The 22,496-nt window shown below is 40.3% G+C and overlaps 1 long non-coding RNA gene across 1 annotated transcript; it reads left to right on the forward strand.

Annotated features, from left to right (window-relative positions):
* The first annotated feature begins 9,225 nt into the window (after positions 1-9,225).
* LOC115336550 lies at positions 9,226-19,421 on the forward strand. Its single transcript, XR_003921819.1, has 3 exons — positions 9,226-9,505; positions 16,958-16,960; positions 19,387-19,421. It is a non-coding gene; the product is annotated as an uncharacterized LOC115336550 (long non-coding RNA).
* Positions 19,422-22,496: the final 3,075 nt, after the last annotated feature.

Consider the following 22,496-nt stretch of genomic DNA (forward strand, 5'->3'; position numbering starts at 1 on the left):
ACTTAGGACAATTAACACAAGATGAAAGAATGGAAGGGCTTTTTTGAGAGTGCTATGGCTAAAGTGACTAAGGGAATGTAGGACAGGGCTGGAGGTCCAGTATTTAGGGAAAATGCTTAGTAGGGGAGGGATGAGGATGGCTTTTCTAGATCTTATGGTACAAGGGTGGTGGAGGTTAGGTAGTGTGGACTCCTGCAGCTAAAGACTCAGGGCTGCAGTGTATTGATTTACGGTAGGTCATTGTATGACTTGTATGTATATGGGAAAGGAAGGAAATTTTGAAGTGTATGTCTGATCTCAAAAGTTTGATACCTTCTGTGTTGGGCTGTTCTTCATTTAAATTTAGAGCAATATCCAATTCCTAGTAGTAAGTTAAATGCAAAGTCTCTGTAGTTTTCTTGCAGATTAGTTTTTCTAAAGTTGTTAATATTTTGTAATCAGAGTTCCTTCTTTGCTATTTTCTGCTTTTCAGAAATATTCAATAAATATACAAGAAAAGACAAAACCTTTAACAGTTCCCTTAATACATTTCAACCAGTTCTCATCCTTTCTGGCAGTCTGTCCAGTCATTGTCATTTTCTGTGTTGAACATGTGACCTTTTTTTTCTGTAAAGTTAGAAAAAGATTTTTGTACAAATTATCATGAGCCACAATTTTCAAGGGAATTTCTTCAGATTGAAAACATGCTGTTTCTAGCTCCTAGTACGCGGTTATTATGCCATAAAGTTAAATCCAATCAAATTACTAGTTCCTGCACAGTTTCAATTTCCCAGAATTTTAAGCTTGAATCAGAAATCCAGTATTGAAAATAAATTTCTCGGTCATCAGCCTCTATATTCAATAAGACTTTTGATGACCTATCGCCTTAGAAAATCTGATCTAACAGTTTAGGACTGAGCTGGGATCTGTTAATCCTCTTCTTTTAAAAAAATCCCATTGTACTTTTAATACATAAATGCTCCATACTGTGCAAGTGCCCTGGACTAAATAGAGCAGTTGTGTATCCTTGCATATCCAGTATTTTCTTCATTTGCTTTCCACTCATTTCCAGTCTTGCAGTAGTTGATCTTTGTGGCTAGACTCAAAGTATTCATGACAGTCTTTTCTGTGACAATTTTTTCATACTGCTGGCATTTAATTGAAATACTTCATTGTTTGCTTGTTTCTTGCTGGTTTTCTTTGTTATATAAACTGAATGTGCTACTTTGTGTAGCAGTACTTCGTTGTAGCTGTGGAAATTTAAAGGTGTGAATGAGGCTGGTGGTCAGACGTAAGATTTTTGGCTTAGAGCCATACAGGTCACATGTGCTTTTCTTACTGGATGATGTCAATGTGAATACTTGCTAACTTGGTAAGGAGAGCTTGCAGTTAAATTCATCGGTGGGGGTGGACGGTGTTGCGACTTAATGCCAAATTAGAAGTGTGGAGACTAAGTGGACTTGCATACTTCAGTCACAGATAGATGCACAGTGCTACTAATTATATGACTTCCCTGTCCTAATGGACAGCACGAGCTGGGGCCATCTATTATGTATTCTTTGAATCCCTTGGCTAGAAACACCTTCTTCCTTGTAATACACTAAATCTTCTGATGGCCTTGAAAATTTTTGACGCCTGTGCCCAATCCGTACTTGTTATTTTTCTCATTTTTATTTTTCCCTCTTACTATGCCAGTCCTTTTCCACTACATGGGGCCTTGTCATCCTTTTTCGTTCATTTCTGGTAAATTAAGCTTTCTGTATTTATCCATACAGACTCTAAACTTACTTTTTATACATAGCTACTACATTTGCTCCTCATTGAGTCCTTCCACAAGGCTCATTTAAACCATGTTACTGGACAGACCCGCCCCCCCCCCCCCCAAGACTAGTAAGGGATAAAAATTAAACCCAGAGAAATTAAAATAATTTGTAAAAGTTAGACAAGAATTAGGTATATATATTTTTTTATTAAGAAAGATGAGAGAATAAAAATACCAATGAAAGAATAGTATAGTAGGATTAATTACAGTGTACAGCCCCAGTTCAGCATCAGAATCTGCTGGCAATGATCACTGGAGATACATAGTCATTTAAAGGTCAAATAAATTTATGTAAATTAATCTCAGTGGAAGTTATAGACTTTAAGAGTTAAAGGTAGTAGCTGCTAGAGATAGGTATGGTAATAAAAATAGAAATTCAACATAAGAAAAAAGATAAAAGAAGCTGAAGGTGGCCCAAAGAACGGAAGATATATAAAACATTAGCTAATAATATTATCACTGCAAATGCTTCCATTCTTTAATGCAAAAGGTCGGTCTTTGAGAAGGAGTGATGGTCCTCTTAAGCAGGAAAAGTTGGCAACTGGAAGATTGATAGAAACCCATCACAAAAGAACATTTGATCTTAGGAAGGGAATTTGGGGACATTCAAAATACTACCTGTCACTGAAATTGTGATCTGCTATAGTATCTTTATACCAAATAATGAGGAAAAGGCATTTTAATAGTTAGATTAATTTTAATAATAGGGTTAATACATGGCTATGAGTGACAAGCTATCTTGGAAGCAAGGCTGGCTTTACCAATTAAACTTTTATCTCTGCCAAAAAAGGGGGCAGACTGTTACCTAACTTCAGGAAGAAACCATAAGCTCTCAGGATTAAACATGAGTGTATGATCTAGAGTGCCTTAATTGACTCATTGTATTTGCTATGCCAGAATTTTTCTTGTCTCTTCTGGTGTTAGCTTTTGAAAATCATTATTAATACAAAGCCTCAGTATTTTGTTAAGTTCTCCACACCATACTCATGTCTTATATTCTGCAAAGCATCAGAACTAAATTCTGCTGCTTGCTGTGGCAGACTGGAGAGACTGGGACAATAATAAATTTATATATAATAAATTTAATACACTATATATATGTAAAATAAATTTATAATAATAAATTTAATACACAATAACGTAGAAACAGATTGCATTTTTCATTTTCTTACTTAATCAGTGACTGTCTCCTATGTTATTTTCTTGGAGATTAAATTCAGTTTATCTTAAGCTATCACTACACTTCCATTTTTTTGTATGCTGGAGGTTTCTGGACTGGTAACACAAAGCTGAACTGATAAGGACCACAGATCTGCAGGCTTTAATGGCTATGTAAGGTAGAGTTGGGACATAACAGAGATGATATCAGAGAGGTTTTCAGTTGTAGTATAAATATCTTAGTTGGATGGTTTGTCTAGAATATTCACCAACTATATCATTAAGGCAGGCATTGTGTTGTAATTTTTATTTTCCCCTTAACACTCCATTTAGAAGATAGGGTGTGTAAATGCTCTTCAGACCTCTTGTTTCTGGCTGTCCCTAGATTTACGGAGGAAATACTGAACGGATTATAGATTCTCTGTGCTGCTCTCCATAACACCATTTGTATGGAGAACACAGAAAAGACTTCCTTTTCTGTACACATTTTTCAGTCCCTAGGGTTATTGCTTCCCTTAACAAAAGCCTCGGCTTTTGCACAGTACCTGCAAAAGTTCCTGATGACAAAATATTACCCAGCACCACCCCATATTCAGGGGTAAACCACACACTGCAACTGTAATCTCTTTGTCATTCAATAGAGTGCCAAAGACTCTCAGAAACTGGCTTGCACTGTACCAGTACTGCTAGTCTGCTCAATGGGGACAAACACAAAATAAGAGATGTTGTGGATACTGTGCACTGTACCCTAAATACAGGTTGTAGACAAAGACCTTTGCCAGTGAGGTATAATTCAGAGCAATCCTGAAGCCTCTCTGAAATGTGCTGCAGCTGGGTTCCTAGAGCTAAGTCATCAGAGATGCTGCTGTTCAAGACATCGCAGAGCATATCTTTGAGACTAACATTTCAGTTTTCATACAAATATCCAATTTATTACCATCATCAAGGCCCATCTATGTATATAAAACCAACAACAAACAAAACACAGATTTGTTTATTTTAAACATTGCCCACTAGTAAGTAAAACTAACTGTAATTCCAAGATAGTTTATAGTCCTGGAGAATATTTGTATTCATGCCATTGGACAGTGGATCATTCTCAGCTAAATGCATGATAATATACTTTCTTGATTTTAGGGATTATTTCAGTATTGATCTTTATTGTGATAATACTCTACATAAAAAAAAAATGGTTCTGCTAGTATTTTCAGTCTGGAAATCAATGAAGGTGTGGTTAAATCAGTTGTCTCACTTATTTTTCATGGTGATTTACACATTTCTTGGAATTTTTCCATCCGTTAAAACCTGATGGAGGAAAAGCATAGGTTATTTTCTTAGCAATGTTTAGAGACATAGCAAAAGGTAGGCCATTTGGTGGAGCATAAATCAACCACTCTCTCCACCTACATTCTGCTTTACCCATTTTTCAAAATGAGAGGTACTTTAATAAATAGCAGCTCTTGCCACTATACATGCACAGTGATGTTGAAAAATCATCCTCATTCTGGTCATCTAGATTTGCAGTTTTTTAAAAAAGTCAAACTGCAGTTAACTGTATCACTGCTGTATATTTGCATTTGAAATCTGTTTTTCAGAAAGGTTTTGTCAATAGCCTGTTAATACAATCAGGGCAGCATTGATTTAATGCTTTTTACTTTCATCTTTCCTTCTAGTTATGGTTTTAATACATACTTCTTTGTTTCCCAAAGACACCCAGTGTGAAGCAAGCACTAAATAAAAAGACAGAAGGAAAAGGTAAATATGGATTTGTATAAGTGAAGCAGAAAAAAAAAAGGTTAATAGAAATTAAGTAAATGAGTAAGATTCAGAAGGAGCCAAATCTGGAGAAATAGCTAGCACCAGATTTGGAACCTGATTAACGGAAGTCAATCTTTGATGTATGATGTGAAAATGGACAACATATTCAGGACAGTAAGACCCATCCAAGATCAAGAGATCAGCATGAGAAAGCATGCAAGGAAGAGTAGGAAGGAGTAGCAAAGTAAAAATAGTAGGGGGAATGCTAGGGCTAGAAACAGGGCAGTTTTAAGAGTGGTTAGATGACCTAATCTTCAAATTACAGAATAAGATCCCATCACCATACTAGACAGAGAGATAGGGTTCACAGCAGGTTTTCAAGGGTAATTTTAGTATATCCCCCTATCTGCCTAACCTGGAGAATATCTAAATTACACTTAAACCTTTAAAGTTCCTAGGTACCTTGTATTTCTGCTTTTCTCATATGCAGAACTGGCAATGTCAGAAAGGCATGTCTCAATGTCTTTCGTGAGTGGGTGCTAGCAGGATTCAGTCAGGCCAACAACCCATGTTCCAGAAAACAGGAGCAGTACACTGAGAAGACTGGAGCTCAAATTATGTTGTTTAAAAGCTTTTTTAGAAAAGGACAGATCTGTTTTGAACACAAAACGTTTTTTGCCAAGCTGGAGTAGGACTGGAAAAGTGAAGTTTGAGGCACAAACCTCTGCTTTGCATTTCCTATAGCAAGCTTAGGAAACTCACTTTTGAGCTTTCTGGCTTTTATTTTCCTTATTCCTGCTAAGCCTTTCCTGAACTGTGAATTCCAGTAGCTGAGAGAGCATTTTGGCTAGTAGTCCAAACCTCAGACTCATATGTGAAGCCAGTCCAACAGAGGGAATGACATGCACCTCACAGAGCCCAGGCCCTCTCAACCATGCAAAGCAGAACTGTTATTCAACAGTGATGCAGGTCTCATACTATACCATTATTACTTGTTTTGTTGTTGTTCAAAAATTATGCAGTTTTCATGCTGTATCATTATTACTTTTTTGTTGTTTTTGAAGAAATTTATTGATTTAAGAATTTATATGTAATTATCTTTGTCTTTCATTTGATTTCCTTTTGTAATTTGCTTTTCCTCACCTGCTCTGACTCTATCCCAGACACTCTATTGATCTAATAGTGAGAAATGAAGGTATGGGGGCAGTACTGACTGTTTACAATGCACATGCAATTAAGACAGTAAACTTCAGGGCTCTTCTTGAAGCTCTTCCTCACACATGTGCTTGTACTCCTCATATATGTACACAAAACAACTAACTTAATTGAAGCTGATGATTGTAGTAGCATAAAACCAGGATGAAAGAGAAATGCATCAGCTGTTTACTTAATAGGTACTGAAAGCTGAATTCACTACTAAATCATATTATTAATTCTTCCCTGAACAGACTTATATGTATGTACCTGCTCACGTGTATGCATAGAGCCTGCAAGGCTATCTAGGTGTTACTTACCAGTCTAGGTTAAATACAGGAAGATACTGAATGCACTTCAAGGTTTATGCCCTGTAGGTAGTAAATATCTTAAAATAAAAACCTGGCAGAATCTTTGAAGAAGCCACTAGAAAGATGACTAGGTTAGCTCACAGACTTTTTTCTTTTTTTTTTCCTCTTGCAGAGCATCTGTTTATGGTTTGAAAATATTAATTTGAAGAAAAGCAGGAATTCTGTTTAGGGACTACTTGCACTGGGATTACTCATTGAGATTGTTTCACTGTAGTAGTGGTTATTGGAACATAGCAGCTGAACCAATTGCTGCATTTGGCAGCAGGGTGAGTTTCTTCTAATTACATGCTGATGTAGGTCTTGGTGAGAAGGAGGAGAATCTACACAAGCTGCTTTTCTATCTTGCACTGAATAGGGACCATAACTGAAAAAAGTTTCCTTTCTTGGTTTAGTCTGTGTCCCAACCTGTTTTCCTGCAATTCCAAATGGCTTACACTGTTCTTTTCTCATCTTTGTTTCTACATAGTCCCTGGAGGAGAAGCAAGGAAGGTAAAGGAAGCCAAGCATCCAGAAATATATTTTAGCTGGAGTCGTATTTTAGAAACATGCAGCTTTACATGGAAGAGATATATTCTATCTCTACAAACTGCTGTAAATGTTGACATGTTGCAGCTCACAAGTTATATTGCTTCTTGATCCCTAATGCATTGTGGTACATAGCTGATACTACAGTAATTCTATTTCTGACACGGTGCCTATTGCTTTCATAAGTTTTCTGCTTCGCTACTCTTGTCTCAGGTGAGGATTTGTCTGAAATTGTTATAAATTGCGATGCCCATTATTATTTTTGTGTGCTATTACTATATTTTATGTACAAAACTGACATCTTTCCATACACTTCAAGCTTGTCTAACAGGAAAGCACTTTCACGCCTCGTCCAGTAATCTGTAAAAATGTATTCTTCACTATTCTAAAGGATTATTAGATAAGCTGAAAAATATTTGAATGTGCTTCTGTTAAAAAGGTATACAGTTATTTGGTGAATACATTTGAGCTTCAAGTTCATTACAAATGCCCTTTTCACTACACAAATTATAGAAATCATTTGGTATTTTTTCTATGGTCTGATTGGGTGATTTATGTCACTAAGCAACAGAAAACACTGGGTACTCAAACTTTTACAATGAAGTATTTGTGCTTTTTTCATTGGTTAAATACTAGTAAAATCATACATTACTGTTTCTGTGTTTTGTCTGCACAGTCGAAGAGCCTCTATTTAAAAGTGGAACAGAAACACTTGATGCTTCTAACATCTTGGTGGCACTAGTGTTCACAAGCTGGTTCTTGGTAGCTTTCAGGTCCACTGAAAATCAGCTCTAGACATCTAATTTCTGTTAGCAGGGAAGCACAGAACTGCCTAAATTTTGAAAACTTCAATGACTACTTTGTACCTTAGGTTTTTATTTATTACGTGTTTCTCCCACTGTCTTTCCTGAAAGATTTTATTTGGAAAGTAAGTTTTGATACTTCTTACTCTACATGAAATGAAGGTGGTACTTAATATCTTTACCATTACAGTATCTGAAATGCTCAATAGTTGAACAATTTTTCTGACCATGTTTCTGTTTTCAAACCAGAGCAATATGTCAATACAGATGTTTTATCCATTGGGCAATTGGGCAGCATTCTGTACCTGCTTCATTTCTGTGAGGGGCTAAAAGGAAGAACTGATCTGATTTCTGTTTAATTCCAGAAGGCAGTTTGGAGCTGCAAATGCAGGTTGAGACACCAGCCACTGAAGTGTTGGTGTTAGGCCTATATTTATCTTCAGCCTTTCCTACTCATTAGCTTAATTTTTTTTTTTTTCTTTTGCTTAACATAGAATGTATTTTGAGTGTCTAGCTGTCTAGTGAATTGTTGATCCCCTGAAACAGATGGGAGAACACCTAAGTCCCACTTGTGAGGAAAGCTGTTCATCTATGGGAAGTTGACAAACATCCTAACTCAGTGTGATTACAAGGAGGGCATTTAGCACCTTTTGGATAGCCAGCACTTTACTGCACATAGTCTAAATATAAATAATGAATTTAAAATGTTATCATTAACATACCACCTAAAGTTCAGGCATCAAATGGAAAGTCTTATAGAAAAAAGGTTTTAGAAAAACACCAAATCTTTTACTAAATCTGTTAGTATATTTGGAAAATACAGGCTTTCTTTTGTCCTGTGTATCTAAAAATATGTCTGATTCTCCCAAGTGTATTAGTTTGCCTGCAAGAAAGATATTACATATTCATGCAAACCATGTCTTACTGGTATCCTTATCATCACAGCTGTAACAGCACATGTGACTGTTTAACATTTCATATTTTTTTCATGCCACTACATGTAAAGCACTCAAGGGTACATGGAAACAGGCTAGGAAAAGTCATTAAAAACAATCAAAAAGACATTCATTTTTGAATGAATATTCATGGATATTTTTTCTGTTATTTGCACAGCTGTATTTAAAACAGATTAATTTCGAGTTAAGACCTGTCCTGGTTTTGGCTGGAACAGAGATAATTTTCTTCCTAGTAGCTGGTATAGTGTTATGTTTTGGGTTCAGTATGAGAAGAATGTTGATAATGCACTGATGTTTTCAGTTGTTGCTAAGTAATGTTTAGACTAAGTCAAGGATTTTTCAGGTTCTCATGCCTACCCAGCAAGAAAGCTGGAGGGGCACAAGAAATTGGGAGGGGATACAGCCAGGGCAGCTGGCCCAAACTGGCCAACGGGGTATTCCATACCATGTGACATCATGCCCAGCATATAAACTGGGGGGGAGTTGGCCTGGGGGGTTGTTATGGATTTGTGTGGCGTGTTTTTTGTGGTAGCAGGGGAGGGCACTGCAGGGGTGGTTCCTGTGGGAAGCTGCTAGAAGCTTCCCCAGCTCCAAGTCGGACCCGCCTCTGGCCAAGGCCGAGCCCATCAGTGACGGTGGTAGCACTCTGGGAGAACAGATTTAAGAAGGGGAACCGGCAGTGAGTAGGCGGATTGGAATGTGAGAGGAACCCCTATGCAGATACTGAGGTCAGTGAAGAATGAGGGTGAGGAGGTGCGCCTGAGGAGGTTGATGCCCCTGCAGCCTGTGGTGAGACGGCAGGCTGTCCCCCTGCAGCCCATGGAGGTGAGCAGGGGAGCAAATGCCCACCTACAGCCCATGGAGAACCTCACACTGGAACAGGGGGATGCCCCCAACGATGGCCGTGACTCCATGGGAAAGCCCGTGCTGGAGCAGTCTGTGACTGAAGATCGGCCCGTGGAAAGGACCCACACCAGAGAAGGTTGGGAAGGACTGTCTCCTGTGGGAGGGACCCCACGGTGGAGCAGGGGATGAGTGAGGAGTCCTGCCCCTGAGGAGGAAGGAGCGGCAGAGACAATGAGTGATGAACTGACCCCAACCCCTGTGCCCTGTTCCCCTGTGCCGCTGGGGGAGGAGGTAAAGAGAACCGCGAGTAGAGTTGAGCCTGGGAAGGAGGGAGGTGTGGGGGGAAGGTGTTCTAAGGTTTGGTTTTACTTCCTAATATCCTTGTTTTGATTTGACTTGTAGTAAATTAATTTTGTTTCTTCCCCAAGTTCAGCCCGTCTTTTGCCTGTGACCATAAGTGGTGAGCGATCCCTCCCTGTCCTTGTCTTGACCCACAAGCCTGCTTTTATATTTCTCCTCAACCCACCATGGCCTGGGCAGGGGGGAGTGAGCGAGCGGCTGCATGGTAATTTGTTACAAGCTGGGCTGAAACCACAACAGGGGTGCAGATCACTGCTTGGGAACTAACTGGGCATCGGTTGGCAAGTGGTGAGCAATTGCATTGTCCATCACTTGTTTTGTATATTCCAATCCTTTTATTATTTTTGTCATTGTATTATTGTTATTATTATCATTACTAGTTTCTTCCTTTCTGTTCTATTAAACTGTTCTTATCTCAACCCACGAGTTTTACTTTTTTCCTTCCAATTTACTCCCCCACCCCACTTGGTGGGCGGGAAGTGAGTGGGCGCCTGCATGGTGCTTAGTTGCTGGCTGGGGTTAAACCACGACAGACCTGAGTCTGCCACCATCCACCACAACAGATACAAAGAAATGGAGCTGGCTTGGCAGGGAAGCTTAAACTAACAGGATAAGGAGCTCTACATCCTATTCTGGCTCGTTTAAATGTGGCTATTCTTTCCCCAGATTTAACAGCTACCACTTTCCCCTTGCTGAAAGGGGTTTAATTGCTTAGACTGAGGAAACACCTGATTTTTTTCTTGAGTTTTCTATTACATGGCTCTGTGCTCAGACTTTAATATAACAGTCTTCTGAAGTGCATGGACTTTAAAGATTTTTTAATGAAGAAAACAGGAGATTATTACTATAGAGTATAAAAAAGTGTTACAAGACTATGCTCAGCAATACTGAAGATGTCATGCATTTTTATAATTGAAGTCAGACTGTTAATGTGCCTATTTTGTATAAAATAACTATACATACTCTGACTTCAGAAATTTTAATATTTACACTACAGAACTCATCAAAAGAATACATTGTATATAAATATATATGAATATATATATATGAATACAGATTTCACTTGCATTTCTTCTACCAAACACGTAGTTGTATAAAGTCATATAGCCTTACAGTCCATTTCATTATGATGTAAGTATATTGTTCTTTGCCACAAGTATGTATTCAATTTGTCTTTGGAAAATGGAATATAAATTTTAAAGATTAAATCTGTTATTTGATATTTCTCTAAACAGATTTTTATTTTTGTCACTTCTTTCATTTCTTGTAATAGAAGATTAAGGCTTGAAGATTTTATACTTGTATTTTGGATTAAGTTATTTAAACATACTTGCTTTTAGCAATTGTTTCTTTAATTGTTTGTTAACACTCTAAAAGTTGATTGTTAATAAATAACTTAGGTGTCTTTTTTTTTTCCAAGGAGATATTGTGCATTTAGTGCATTTAGTGCGTGCTCTTTTTTAGGGAACTGTTCTGAAAAATGAGGGTTTCCATTTGGAAAACCAAGGAACAGGCATTATTAAATATACTACTAAATTTGTGATTTCAATCACATACTCAGAGTTGTTTCTGTTATTGAGAGCTGTCTGTTGCCTTACAGGTTCCACAGGTCAGAAAAATAACTCTTTCATTCCTTACTACCTTATACTGTTCCTAGCACCCTCACGATTTATTCATTACACCCACTTCTTCCAAACACCCGGTGAGAATGTCAAATCAGTCAGGTCTCTAAAAAAGTAGGAAGGAAAGTCATCACAGAAAATTACCTGGACCTGCAAATTTTGCCTTGCAGGGAGTCAGTAGCTGCTTGTATAATGCTGCTCATGAAGTCACAAAGAACTGCAGGACCCTCTCAGATTTTGCAGTTCCATGTCATGCCAAGCACTAGTTATTCCATAGACCCTGTCAACTCTTTATTGTCTACCTGCATGGGCTATTTGTAGAAGCCCTTGCTATTAAAACTTTTACTACTTTTTTTAATAATATCTGAACACCATACAATCCTTTTTATTTATTTATTTCCCAGTGATTGAGGGGAACAGTCTTACACTGTTGTACAGAAGAAACACAGCAGAAAGGACTAGATTCACAAAGGAGTTTTGCTGCAGTATAGTGCAGCCTTGAATAAGATACCTATCTTGGTAGTATATAATGACCTGCTAAGACCATGTCAGTCTTCTCCTGCATAAAACACATTTAGGAAGAGGAGGAAGAAGACTTACAGCAAGTTTCCCAGATGTGGAACAGTCCATCAACACTAGCATGAGAAATGGAGCTGAAAATTAATTAGAGGTGGGAAAATTAAACTCTCAAGGGATGTCCAGGCACCTATGAATTTAGGTAGGACCTGTGTGAAGTATAACAACTTGATTTTGGATTAAGTGGTCCAAAGTTGCCCAATTAGGTCTTCAATTCATGTGAAGCTAGGCCAAAATGACTTGGCTAATGTCACCAAGAACCATGAAACTTGACCTGGGACCTCTTACTTCCAGGCCAGTGGTTTTATCATGCCTAGAATCAAAAAAACATTCTTAATGTGTATGTTTCAGCTTATCATAGCTAAGTAGTCTGCCTTTTTAATCTTCATGACATACCTATTTCTAAAGTTATTAGAAATGGATATGGAAACTGGATTACTCCTTTTCTATATACAGCAACATTTTAGTAGATAAGTAATGGAGTCGTATTATTTTCTCAGAGCTAAACTACCACAATTCATTCAACCCTTCCACTTTGATTTTGCTTTCTAGACTTCTGATCATTTACATTACTTTCCTGTAGACTACCCTCATCTGACTTAAGTAATCCCTTAGAAGCTTATTCTTGCATAGATGTAGTATCTTATGCTTGCCTCTGTTAAATTTAATCTTATTTTTTTTCAGATTATTTCTTCAGTTGCTCAGACTCATTTTCCAGTAGGAATTCTTAATTAGGTTCTTCACTGTACTGTTTGTGTGTTCTGGCTTCATGACATTTTTCTGTCACTCAGGTAAGCATACTATGTTGTCAAAGTTCTTAATGGATAGTACAGACTTTCCTGGGTGCCATCTTATGTTTCTCTTCCATTTGACAAACAATTACACAGTTACTTTCCTGCCAGTCTTGGATCCATGCTATGATACTTTCATCTAACATTGCTTTCTCTTTCCATGTGAAATAGTACCAGGAGTCTAATAAAATCAAGTAAAGACATCTACTAGTTATTACATATTCATTAGACTTCTTGCTCTGCACATGACATTCATCTGTCATAACTTTCAACAAATCATCTTGACTGTTACTCATCTCTTGTACTAGTGCAAGTGTTTATAGGTAGGGTCCAGTCTATTCCCAGGAGTTGAATCTGACCATGCCTCTTCCTTTTCCTGTGGCACACTTCCATCCTTAACATTCATGTTAATCTACTTAGGACTTGCACTTCTTATAGAAAATAATAGCCAGGATTTTGTGCCTCTGTAAACACTGCCCACACTTCCACAGCAGCCTCCAGCTGGGGCACCTTATCCTTATCCCCAAGTTAACTGTACAGTCACAAGACAAGCAGAGACATCAATAATACTTAGAGCTTTGGCTGTAGTTATACAATGTATGGCAAAGCTCACAAATATTTCTCATCCCAAATACCTTCCTGACATCCTCAGCACCTGTTTTAGGGTAGTTTCGAGGATTCCTGAGAAGGTAAACACACACACACTGACTATAAGGGAAAAAGCAAGCATTTTATTAACTACACATATGTTACGCTAAGGGTATTTTACAAAGCAAAGAAAAACTATTAACATACCGACCCAAGGACTGTGAAGAAGAAGATTAACCATCCATATGTTCCATACATTCTTGTGCCGTCTTGCGCTGCGAGCCCAGTACAGCAGTCGGTGGGTGCCAGCTTTACATGGGCATCCCCATGGAGGCAACGGTGACCTTGCCGTACACCAGCCCACTGCTCTTTGGAAAACCCTGGTATTTTATACATTTGTGGAGGAATGGGTGTCAACACTCGCGGCCAGTGAGTGCTGAAACACACCTCGATTGCAACATAGGGAGCCTATGGCACTTGCGCCCACTGGCCAGGCGCGCTACACGTGCCATAGCCATCCCTTCTGTTGGTTCATGGGCTCTGTGCACGCAGCAAATTACCAAAATCCATCAGTCAAGTCCACTATGTTCTAACCAATAGCAGGACTTTTGCAAGGTAAGCAAAATTATGTGTGGTGCGTTGTATTCCTCCAGTATTGCACGTACTACCTCCCCTAACATTGCTCTACTGTCTTATCCCCATGGTCAGCATTTCAAACAATAGACAATAAACTGTCTGTTCCCTGTGCTGACTGCATTTTTTAGTTATCTACCTCTTACTCAGTGTTCATCCACTGACTAAAATTCCATCTTTTAACCCTTCTTTACACAGCACCATATTAATGTTCATTGTGTAAAAGGAGGAAGCAGGTCTTGGGAGATCTAAGATTGCTCTTTGACTTGACCCCCTCCAACCATTTTTCCCCTCATATAGAAAGATGGTACATCAACATGTATCAGATCCTCAGACAAGGGGATGTCATTCAGCATGACCGTCCCGTGCACAGGCCAGTCCAGTTTGTCATGTAGCTCTTTTGCTCTTCTTAGTAATTTTTTATCTCTCAGATCCTCACTGTTGTAAGTGCTGCAAGACTCAAAGCAAAACAGATTGTTATCACTGTTACTTAAATCAATTAAATAGCACTGCTTTTTGTCTATAATTTTGGAATGAAGAATATACTGTAGGAATCCCCCCACCCCCAACAGCTTTTACCTTAACAACAGCCAGGTGGAAAGTCTGATAAAAACACAGCTCTCTTCCTTTGCAGGACAGTACTTACCCGGTCTAAAATATTCCCAGGTTTATATTGTTTTAATTAATAGCAAGAGAATATAAAGAGTTGGGGACTCAGACAGCTTCAAGATGCAACTGAGCATTATCACAAAGTTCAAAGATCTGGTGTAAACGATCAAAAAATTCTTTTACACCCTAAACAAGTGTTTCATAAGATTCATGTAGTGATATCTCATCTAAATTAACAAATATATACATTTGTTAGAATAATTTAATCTTCTACATATTGCCTAGCCCTGAACCTTTGGATTGGTCATTCCCACTGCCAGACATTCCCACTGCTGCCTCCTCTACCAACACTGCTACATTTGAGGGTAGCGGTAAAGGTGGGCTTTCACATGAACCCTCAGGCCTTGGGAGAGCAGCTGTTGGACCCATGGGAAACACTCTTATTGTGTTTGACAGCATCTTGCTTTGCGGATGGCTGCAGTAACTGGAAAGTCCATTTCAGGGGGTCATCTTCTACTCTAGTGGGAGACATGTCCTGGCCCATCAGGTTCAGAAGAGCAGCCTGGCAAAAACATTACACAGATTTTTTGGGGAAAAATGCAATAGCTGAACAACAGAGAACCAAGATATTCCAATTAGGCAATCAGTCCTGCAGAGGACAAGCAGAAGAGCTTGTGCAATTGGAAAACTCAAGTAATCAACGTACCATAAAAAAAAGAAAAATGTATGGAAATGTTATCCACTGTTCCTGATGTCTCTTATTAGGTATGGTCATAAAATATATTCCACTGGCTTTGAAATCCTGAGATTGAAAGATATATTTCCCTGTTTATACCAAGATAAAACTGAGACCTTTCAAAGTTTTTAAAGCAAATTCAGAAAGAGATATATTGCAAAATAGCTAATAATTTGATCATCAAGGTTCTCTAGGGTAAAAGAGACTGATCAAGCAAGAACATCATACTATTAGCCACTAAGATCTCATGCTCATACAACAAAAATCTCAGAGTCTTGGTATTTCCCAGTGTCATGTTTATTAATCCTGGTATTTTCCCATTATATTTGGTTTTGGCAAAATGAAATTTTCCAATTTTAAAAAAAAAAAAGTTTAAAAAAAATTCTTATTCTGCCTTAGTTAGTTCTAAACATATCCCTCATCGACGACAGTACCATTTTTCATGTTCATTAGTGAATCAGAGGTGTGAAAAATATATTTTATATTAAAATTTTGAATCTTCAGAGTTTCTGCCCCTAAAATGATCACTAGAATTTCTTAACGGAATCAGTGTCATTAGTCATTCCAACATATCAAAATGGTTTAAGGTTACAAATACTATACAGCCTACTACATCACAAGCAATAATCCAGATAATTTGGGAGATTTTTGTAGTCTGCTAAGAACAAAAGGCTGAACATCTACAACACCCAGCACAAAATAAACATCAAGGAGAGGACATAGACTGTCTATGTCTGGTGACCTCATTCAAATAAACAGACTGGGAAAAACTTCCAAGAACAATGTAAGTGAACAGAATCAAGGCATGTTATAGCAGTAAGTTTGCAATACTTGCACATGAGATTGATTGGCATTAAAGCTGCAGTGCCAAATTTCGCAATACTAAGTTGTAAAGAGCTAAGAAAATATTCTGCTAAGAATATTGCCTTTGCAATCTTTAAAACACTGGGCTAACCAAAGGAGGTCCTGTCTAACTTCTTATCTAGCTCAAGATAACAGGTACAAGAGATACACAGATACTTTTTTTAAGTGATCTGTAGCAGCTGATCTTTTCTCATTTGTTTTTATTGCAACAGTAACAATTGAATATATTAGTATGCCACAGGAGAAATAAGCACTAAAGAAAATATGAATTTTGCTCTAGAGAATGATTTTGACATAGTAAGGAATACGTGTTGTCAATGACTCCTTAAGCTGCTAAAACATTTTGTTTACTTTTTAAAAATTCTCACATTTAGTTAACAAAAACATACACTAAAGAACACTGAAATCAAATTATCTTTCTGATTTGGAAAATACTTTCAAGCTTCTGCTGAAGAGATTCTTTGATTTTTATAAACACAATTTGTTTTCTGAGAGGTACAAATGAATTGTAAATGTACTTTCAAAGGCAGGGTATAAATGTAGATAAAGTTATGGCTGGAAAGGGCAGTTTGTACTCTTGCTTGCATATAGGCTCATAAACCCTCAGAAGTATTGAGTCAAACTCAAATTTGTCAAACTGGTACTCGATTGCTTGCAGGTGATCCAACTTGATGTGACACTTCCTAAGTCTGAAAAATCAGCTAAACGTTAAGAGCATTCACTGTAGAGAATAGATTCTGTGCAAAAGAGAAACCTGCTTTTTCAGGTTGTTAGAGACTTACTGTGTTAGTTCCAATGGGGCTAATTAGCCTCTTCGTGCTTAGCTCATGTATGATTTTTCTTATTATTACACATTTACCTAGCAGAAACAACCACTCAATCTTTTCCAGGCATTTCTTTGGAGAAGCAGCAGGTATGTATTTCCATTCCCATCCCACACTCTTTTCGTACTCCTTCAGAAGGTAGTGGTTGACACTAAATAATTAATATTTTGACTTTCCAGGTTATTTCTTTCACTAGCAATTTAATACCATAGTGTACTGACCACAGTACCTTTTCTGTAAACATTCCTCCAGTTCAAAAGTAAAGCTCAGTTTGACTGTATTCATAATGCTTTTGTGTTCACTAGCTATGAAATGCTGAAATGCTTGAGATCTAACTACATAAATACCGATAAAAAGAAATTGTTAAGCTTGGCTGCTTGAATATACCATTGCAATGAATTTTATATTATATATTTGATTGTAAAATTGACAGGTTTGCTCTTCATACTGTGCTGATGCATTGTGCTTGTAGCACCCAGTCTGAGAACAAAGTAACATGACAAGTTGAGCTCACCCATTATGTACCACATAAATTATCCTCTGAGGAAATGTGTGCAAATATTACAGGAGCAATGAATCTGAATGTTTTTGTGTCTTTTTGAGTGTCGGTGTCGTGGTTTAACCCCAGGCAGCAACTAAACCACCACGCAGACACTCTATGACTCCCCGCCCCTCAACTAGACAGGGGAGAGAAAATATAACAAAAAGCCCATGGGCTGAGATAAGGACAGGGAGAGATCACTCAACCAATTACCGTCAAGGGCAAAACAGACTTGACTTGGGGAAAATTAACTTAATTTATTCCCACTCAAACCAGAGTAGGGTAATGAGAAACAAAACCAAATCTTAAAACACCTTCCCCTCACCTATCCCTTCTTCCCAGGCTCAACTCCACTCCCAATTTTCTCTACCTCCTAGCCCACAGTGGCACAGGGGGATGGGGAATGGGGGTTGCAGTCAGTTCATCACACATTGTCTCTGCTGCTCCTTCCTCCTCAGGGGGAGGACTGCTCACTCTTCCCCTCCTCCAGTGTGGGGTCCCTCCCATGGGAGACAGTTCTACATGAACTTCTCCAATGTGAGCCCTTCCCATGGGCTGCAGTTCTTCATGACCTGCTCCAGCACGGGTCCCTTCCATGGTGTGCAGTCCTTCAGGAGCACACTGCTGCAGCATGGGTCCCTCATGGGGTCATGAGTCCTGCCAGAAAACCTGCTTCAGCATGGGCTCCTCTCTTTCCATGGGCCACAGGTCCTGTCAGGAACCTGCTCCAGTGTGGGCTTCCCACAGGGTAACAGCCTCCTTTGGGCATCTGCCTGTTCCTGCATGGGGTTCTCCATGGGCTGCAGGTGGATATCTGCTCCACCATGGACCTCCATGGGCTGCAGGGGGACAGCCTGCTGTCTCACCATGGGCTGCGGGGGAATCTCTGCTCCGGCACCTGGAGCACCTCCTCTCCCTCCTTCTTCACTGACCTGGGTGTCTGCAGAGTTGTTTCTCTCACATATTCTCACTTCTCTCTCCCGCTATAGTTGCTGTTGCACAGCAACATTTCCCCCCTTCTTAAATATGTTATCCCAAAGGCACTTCCACTGTCGCTGATGGGCTTGGCCTTAGCCAGCGGTGGGTCCCTCTTGGAGCCGGCTGGCATTGGCTCTGTTAGACATCGGGGAAGCTTCTGGCAGCTTCTCACAGAAGCCACCCCAGTCACCCCTCCCGCTACCAAAACCTTGCCACACAAACCCAATACACTAAGCAATATGCAAACTAAAAAGGAAAAAAAAACCAATCGGTACTTCTGCTGCCAGGTAGACAACTGGAGCATTTGCCCTTTCCTCTCCTGATTTAGATAGCACTCTGCTTGCTGTGTGGCTGGTCTAAGGTGGAGTAAGCAACAGGTTTCAATCAGAAACATACTGAAGACCATTCATAATCCAAGCTAATGTGGCAGCTGGCTGTGGTAGTATTTTGGGTTTGTGTGATGGGGTTTTGGTAGCGGGGGAGGGGGCCGCAGGAGTGGTTCCTGTGAGAAGCTGCTAGAAGCTTCCCCGGCTCCACGTCAGACCTGCCTCTGGCCAAGGCTGAGCCCATCAGTGATGGCAGTAGTGCCTCTGGGATAACATATTTAAGAAAGGAAACCTGCAGCGGAGAGGGGAGTGGAATGCAAGAGAAAACCCTATGCAGACAGCAAGGTCAGTGAAAAAGGAGGGGGAGGAGGTGTGCCAGAGGAGGGGATGCCCCTGCAGCCTGTGGTGAGATGGCAGGCTGTCCCCCTGCAGCCCATGGAGGACCCCATGCTGAGGCGGGTGGATGCCCCTGAAGATGTCTGTGACTCCATGGGAAAGCCTATGTTGGAGCAGCCGGTGCCTGAAGGACTGAAGTCCATGGAAAGGACCCATGCCAGAGAAGTTCACGAAGGACTGTCTCCCATGGGAGGGACCCCACACTGGAGGAGGGGAAGAGTGAGGAGTCCTCCTGCTGAGGAGGAAGGAGCGGCAGAGACAATGTGTGATGAACTGACTGCAACCCCCATTCCCTGTACCCCTGCACTGCTGGGGAGGAGGAGGTAGAGAAAATTGGGAGTGGAGTTGAGCTGGGAAGGAGGGAGGGGTGGGGGGAAGGTGTTCTAAGGTTTGGTTTTACTTCTTGTTATCCTTGCTTTGATCTGTAGTAAATTAAATTGATTTTGTTTGTTCTGCAAGTTGAGCCTGTCTTTTGCCTGTGACCACAATTGGTGAGTGATCCCTCCCTTTCCTTGTCTCAACCGACGAGCTTTTCTTTGTATTTTCTCCTCATCCCACTGGGGCCAGGGGGGAGGAGTGAGCAAGCAGCTGTGTGGTGCTTTGTTACTGGCTGGGCTTAAACCACGACAGGTAGTCCTGCCCTTAGTCCCAATGTTGGATTCTTGCCACCTTCCCTGTGCTGGCTCTAGCACTTGTCTAACCTTTCACTCAGCAGTGCTCTATCAGAAAGCCAACCTGCCAAAAAAAGCAAATAGTTTTTCTGTTGAATTTGTGTGCTAAAATATGTCAGTGAAGGGCCATACTGGTACTTTCAAGGACATGAGGCCAAAAATGACATATTACCTTTGGCTGCCATGTATCATAGAATCATTTAGGTTGGAAAAGACCTTTAAGAACATGAAGTCCAACCATCAACCGTGCCCACTAAACCATGTCCTGAAGTGCCTTGTCTATGCGTTTTTGGAATACCTTCAGGGATTGTGACACCACCACTTCCCTGGGCAGCCTGTTCCAATGCCTGACAGCCCTTTCAGTAATGAAATTTTTCCCAATATCCAATCTAAGCTTCCCCTGGTGCAACTTGAGGCCATATCCTCTCGTCTTATCTCCAGCCACCTGATAGAAGAGACCAGTACCCACCTCACTACAACCCTCCTTTCAGGTAGTGGTAGAGAGCGATAAGGTCTCCCCTCAGCCTCCTCTTCTCTAAACTAAACAGCCACAGCTCCCTCAGCCACTCCTCATAAGACTTGTGCTCCAGGCCCCTCACCAACTTGGTTGCCCTTCTCTGGACATGCTCCAGCAACTCAGTGTCTTTGCTGTAGTGAGGGGCCCAAAACTGAACACAGTACTCGAGGTGCGGCCTCACCAGTGCCAAATACAGGGGAACAATCACTTCCCTCCTCCTGCTGGCCACACTATTTCTGATACAGGCTAGGATGCCATTGGCCTTCTTGGCCACCTGGGCACACTGCTGGCTCATATTCAGCCAGCTGTCAACCAGCACCCCCAGGTCTTTCTCTGCCGGGCAGCTTTCCAGCCACCCTTCCCCAAGCCTGTAGCACTACATGGGGTTGTTGTGACCGAAGTGCAGGACCTGGCACTTGGCCTTGTTGAACTTCATACGATTGGCCTCAGCCCATTGATCCAGCCTGTCCAGATCCCTCTGTAGAGCCTTCTGACCCTCAAGCAGATCAACCCTCCCTCCCAACTGGGTGTCATCCGCAAACTTGCTGAGGGTGCACTCCATCCCCTCATCCAGATCATTGATAAAAATATTAAACAGAACGGGACCCAACACTGAGCCCTGGAGAACACCACTTGTGACCCACCGCCAGCTGGATTTCACTCCATTCACCGCAACCCTCTGGGCTCGTCCATCCAGTCAGTTTTTCACCCAGCGAAGAGTACACTTGTCTAAGCCATGAGCCGCCAGCTTCTCAAGGAGTATGCCATGAGAGACAGTGTCAAAGGCCTTACTGAAGTCCAGGTAGACACCATCCACAGCCTTTCCCTCATCCACTAGGTGGGTCACCTGGTCATAGAAGGAGATTAGATTGGTCAAGCAGGACCTGCCTTTCATGAACCCCTTCTGGCTGGGCCTGATCCCCTGGTTGTCCTGCAATGAAACAATGACCTGCACTGTGACAGAAAAAAAAAACCTGACAAGAATAAACCAGAACCTGTCTGCTTTATTGTGGTGGTCTTTCAAGGTTGTTGGTGTAAAATATGAGTCACAACTTATGACTATAAGGTCTTTTCAGTATAACAAAGGGGACGGGTGTTTTAAAAATTGGCATGCTTTTCAGTAAGCTGGTATTACAAATTAAAAACTCATCCAACCATTATGCTCAAAGTTTAAAGAACCAAAATCCTTATATGGTGTATCAGATGGTCAGTCCATTTTCTTTCACACTATGGCACAGCACCTGGAAATCCAGCAAAGGAAAAGCATGTAACGCATGTGAAATTTTTTGAAACTTCTTTTTGATGTACTTGTTAAAATCAGTAAAAATTTGTTGCCTCTTCCAAAAGAAATAATTAATTTTAAAACCAGATATACAGACTGGTGATTTCTTTTAACTTACGTTTTAATTTTTTTTTATTCCTTTTGGAGGCTACCAGTCACTGTATTACATGGGGTCTGAATTCAGGGGTTCCAGCACGTGGCATGAACCTCAACTCTAGGGTAACCTCTCACCCTCTTTTCTGTCCCATGACCTAATGCAGTATAATCACTGGTGTAGTCATCAGCTGCAAAATTATCATGTCCAGGGGGCACACCCCAAACTTGGATGCTTTGTGGCTGATAACAAAATATATGTCCCCAGCAACGGGAGAATCTGGTGCAGAAGCCCACTGCATGGGCTTCAGGACTGAGACCAGAAAAATTTGACAACTGTATCCTGAAACTTTTTTCTACAGAAAACTGGCATGGACAATGGCTTCGTTCTGAAGATATGTTCTCACAGAACTAGGTAACAAGAAAGATTTCTTCTTATTTTTGTTTTTGTTCCCTTTTCCATTTTTTCATGCTTTAGAGGATAGTCAAAAAAACACATTGATTACTACAAGAAAACTAGGGAGCTGACTGGCCCACCACTGTGAAGCAGAATTAGAGATTGCAGTGTATACAACTCACAAAATGATCTTGAGTCTGTTTCCCACCTGAAACAGAGGAATAATACTGTAGTGCTATTTATTTCTAGGTGAAACTCTTACTTCGCATCCTACCTATCT

This window comes from Aquila chrysaetos, chromosome Z (assembly GCF_900496995.4).
Source record: "Aquila chrysaetos chrysaetos chromosome Z, bAquChr1.4, whole genome shotgun sequence".
NCBI lineage: Eukaryota > Metazoa > Chordata > Aves > Accipitriformes > Accipitridae > Aquila > Aquila chrysaetos.